At 41.0% G+C, this 4,978-nt stretch overlaps 1 pseudogene; it reads left to right on the forward strand.

The window, feature by feature from the left end:
* Nucleotides 1–119, forward strand: LOC134912282 (5S ribosomal RNA; annotated as a pseudogene).
* Nucleotides 120–4,978: the final 4,859 nt, after the last annotated feature.

A 4,978-nucleotide genomic window follows, 5' to 3' on the forward strand; every position in this document is an offset into this window, starting at 1 on the left:
TTCTACTATCATACCACACTGGTAACGCCCGAATCCTTCCGATCTTGGAAGCTAAGCAGTGTAGGGCTGGGTCAGTACTCGAGTGGGAGACTCTCGAGGAATACTCAGTTTAGTAGAAATTCCTGGACGGTTTTGCTCAGCGTCTAACACTGACAGCAGATTCATCTTGCTCATTCCATCTTTAATCATCCCATCTGTCTCCTCATCATCGCTCATGAGAGAATAAAAACGCTTCAATTTTCAGGGTCTCCAGCTGTTATTATCGCACCCAGGCATTCCAGAACAATATTCAGTATTTACACTGTAATTAATTCGTTCTGTGTTCCCCCTTTCTTTTCCCCAACTCCCCCCCACCCTTCCCCCCACCCCTACCTCCAATTTTTGACAGTAAACTCTACTATTTTATCAATTATTGTTAATAAAAGTTATATTTAAAAATTCATTTATAATCTTTACTTATTGTCTCTTCTGAGACCTCTTAAACATACAAGAGTGCACCCACAAAAGAGTCTTCTTCTCTCCCTTTTGTTGTATGTCTTACCACTGACTCAGGGTGCACCACCAAACTCAAGATAACATTAGAAAACTCAGATTTTCTCGTTGTATTATGTATTTTGGTTCTAACAATATCTATTAGATACCTTACCATTCTCCAGTGCGGTATACCCCCAATACATTCATGTATTCAGTACACTGAGCCAAGACTCAGTTTTCCATACCTTGCACGGATTTATATACCTTGCTATAGGATCTCTTTCCTTTTGTATAGTAGTCGCTTCTGTTATAACAACATTCCCTTTCCTCTTTTCATTTTTTCCCCCCACTGTATATTGTTATATTCAAGGCAATGACAGCATTTTCATTAAAAACTGAACTAACATCCAAACGTAGAAACGTAGAGGAATTTGGAGATATTTTTTCAGATACCTTCCACAATCCCAGCACTCCCAAAGACTGGAAATCTGATTTATCAAAATTACAGAAAAACCTTCAAAAAAGGATTAGGCTCACCTGGGATATCACTACATTAGAAAACTACCACAAAAATAAATTATCACCCAGAGGCTTACGACCACGTATCTTCCCCTCCTTCCCTTTGGCCACAGACAACCTTAAAACTGAATGGGAAAACAGCCTATTAAAATGTTCTAATGAACTAATTCTAATCTTGATCAAACATGACAATCTGATATTAGATCAAGTAGAAAAAAATATCGAAGAATTGGGTCAAAACTTAGAAACCTGGGAGAAAGACCTATCTTTCCAAAACACATTTGAAAAATACAAGAAAGATCTGGATATATATGAAACCAATATTATAGAAAGGAAACGCACCAAATTCCTACGAGACAAAAACGACTTCTCCCTAGGAAAAATCTTTCGTTGGCATTCTCCCACTCCACGTCCTAGAGGAGGACCACCTAGAGAAGATCCGAGCTCTTCGGAATTAGAATCATCATACAGTGAAGACTCCGCCACGGAACATCCTGAAGGAAGTACCCACACCCATAGATACAACAAAAGTGAGGACCCTTTTTTAGGGAGAGGCCAACATACCAGAGGCAGAAGCAAGCCACAAGGCCGACAAGAAGGGGGGGGACGAAACACAGACAGAAACAAGCGAGATTGGACCACCCCAAGAACATCTCACTATCCGGTACGGACAACCAGGAAGTGACAACTACCGACAAATTACAAATTATCAACCTCAGTACCAAAATCATTACGGAAGATCAATTAGAGGTTCTTAGCAAGGGTCTATCTTTTTCACCCACATCACCCTTTGATAGGTTTCTGTGGGAGAAGGATCTCAGACTCTTCGGCCGCAAATTATTATGAAAAAATTTTTTTGCTAAATCCTCTGTTGACTCAAGTATTATGACTTCACTATCCAGCCATTCAGGACCTTTGGAGGATCCTAGTGTATCAATAACACCACTGACCGAAGAAGATTATACAGCTATCCAAATACTGGAGGAGCTGCATATGGAATCAGCCTCGGACATCCCTGCTTCACGAAAAATAAGGCCCACATGCAAACTGAAGTCCACCTTTTTCCCTCCTGACACCAACAGCCCAGAAATCAGGGTCTTTTTGGATCTAGTCTCCAAAGAATTTGACGAGATCCAGACCAATTCTCGCAAAAGATGTCTCACCAAAAATCTCAAATACAGAGAGAGACAAGCTCTTAAAGAGATTAAAACATGGACTGACACCGTTATCAAACCCTCGGATAAGGGTGGTAACATTGTCATATGGCCCATCGCAATGTATGAAGAGGAAGCACGGAGACAACTGTTGGACACATCCTGTTATATCAGATTGCCACTTAATCCCACAATAAAATTCCACAAGCAATACATGCACATGATTACAGAGGCATTTGCCACTGGAGCTATCACACAACAAGAGGCTAAATACCTTGAGGTCTCGAATCCCAGGGTTCCTACCTTTTACTTATTGCCAAAAATACACAAGAATATCAACAAACCACCTGGGAGACCCATAGTGTCAGGGAATGGGGGACTCTTGGAAACCCCAAGCAAATTTCTGGATTTACATCTCAGAGACCATGTCATGACATTACCCTCCTACCTTAAGGACACTTCTGATCTCCTAAGGAAAATACATGAATGTCTAAATGAGAACTGTATCCTAGTCACCTTAGATGTGGAAGCCCTGTATAGCAGTATTTCACACTCACAAGGAATACAAGCCACCAAATTCTTCCTGGATATGGAAGAAAAAAATGTATTTCATGATTTCCTATGTGAAATGTTGAGTTTTGTTCTCAATAAAAATTATTTCACCTTTGGTGACCAATTTTTTCAGCAAATTCGGGGAACAGCAATGGGTGCAGCCTGTGCACCCACATACGCCAACCTGTTCCTCGGCTGGTGGGAACAAACAATAGTCTTCAACGATGATAATCATATCTACACAAAACATATCATCAATTGGCTGAGATATATTGATGATATCTTTGTGATCTGGGAAGGAGATGAGAAACTCCTGTTGGACTTCATTAACATCCTCAATGTAAACGATTTGAACATTTTTCTCACTCACTCAATCAGCAGAGACAAGATATCTTTTTTGGACTTGAATATCTACAAGACAACAAGTGGGACTTTGGCTACAGAACTCTTTCGTAAGGATACAGCCACAAACAGTATATTGCACCAAACAAGCTCACATTTCCCACCTACTATTGAAAACATCCCAAAAGGGGAATTTCTTCGTCTTAGACGCAACTGCACAGAGGAGAAGGTGTTCAAACAGAAAAGCAGAGAACTTATGACCAGGTTACAAGCTCGGGGATACAGTAAACGCTCTCTGAAGAGAGCTCAACAATCTATTTAAAAAACCAACAGGGAATCCCTGATCTTCCAGGACAAACTCCAAGAACAAAAGGCTGACACCAAGATTCGATTTGTAGGGACCTTCTGTCCCGAATGGCGTCTACTAAAAAAGGCCATTCAGAAACATCTACCTGTCCTACATCTGGATCCAGAGTTATCACCTTTATTGGATCCCACTTTACAAATCAGTTGGAGGAGATCTAAGAACATCAAAGACACGTTGGTTCAGAGCCATTTTTCACGTGAAATGACCAAATCCAAACTCCCTAAGGGATCCTTTCCATGTGGGCAATGTAAGGCTTGCCCACAGATACAGATAACTGACTGTGTCAAGGACAGACATGGCAAGGATATTTCCATACAACACTTCTTCAACTGCGACACACAAGGAGTAGTCTATTGTCTAACCTGTCCTTGCAATCAACGATATGTAGGCATGACGACTAGAAAATTCAAAACTAGGATTTTAGAACATATGGGCTCCATTCGCAACTCATCGTCAGATCTTCAAAAAGGCAAAAAACTAACATCAGTAGCCAGACACTACCATGCTGCACATCATGACTCACCAAGTGATATGCGCGCCTTTGGCCTAGATAGGGTCCATCTAGGCATACGCGGTGGTGACTTAAGCAAAGAACTTATTAAGAAGGAAAGTGAATGGACTTTCAGGTTAGGTTGTCTCAAACCATTGGGTCTGAATGAATACATCAATTACAGTGCATTTCTGTAACCTACTTTCTATATAGCACCCATCAAGTGTCCTCGCTTCCTTCCCTTACACCCCTCAGTACACTCACATCCAGTACACCCCTATTCATAACACATCACATTCACCCTTCTTTCATCAGCACTTTCACGCCCACCTCCACCACATACTCGGCACCATCACATCCGCAGTCCATTCACATGCACCTCACATCCATCCCATTACAGTGACCCAGCAAATTCCGACATATTTCACAACCTACTAACACGTTTCCACACAGCACTCCCATTGTCAACCCACTCCTATCCCTTACATCTCTACCCCCCTTCCTCATCTCACCATATCATTATACTTCTCGCCCACACAGGATCATCACCTTCGACACCACACACACATTCCCACCACACTGCAAACCACAACACCCCAACCATATCCCAACACCCCAACACCCCACAATCTTAAACCCCCTCCCCCCTTCCCCCTCTCTCCCCCGCCTTCCCCCCCCCCCACTCCATCCCCCCCATTCCTTTCCACCTCACTCCCCATCCTTTCCATACCATCCTTTCTCACAATCATTCCCACCACTTCCATCGACGTCACTTGCATTATTAATCCAAATTAACATATTTATGAATATCCTCATGCAATGTTTACAACGTGTTTGTTTATAACTCCAGACAAGATATGCTGTCCTAACATATTTTTCCAGCAATTATCATTTATTATACTTAAATTTAATCTATTCTTATCATCTAAATATTTCATAAACAATTTGTGAAAGCTTCAATTTTATTATTTTCATTCATTTATTCTTTTTTGCTAATTTTCCCCATTTTATTTTTATTTATTTTTATTTTTATTTCCATTTTTTCACTATGTCCACTTATATAATAAGCAAGATGCTCAT

Source organism: Pseudophryne corroboree, chromosome 4, assembly GCF_028390025.1.
Source record: "Pseudophryne corroboree isolate aPseCor3 chromosome 4, aPseCor3.hap2, whole genome shotgun sequence".
Lineage (NCBI taxonomy): Eukaryota > Metazoa > Chordata > Amphibia > Anura > Myobatrachidae > Pseudophryne > Pseudophryne corroboree.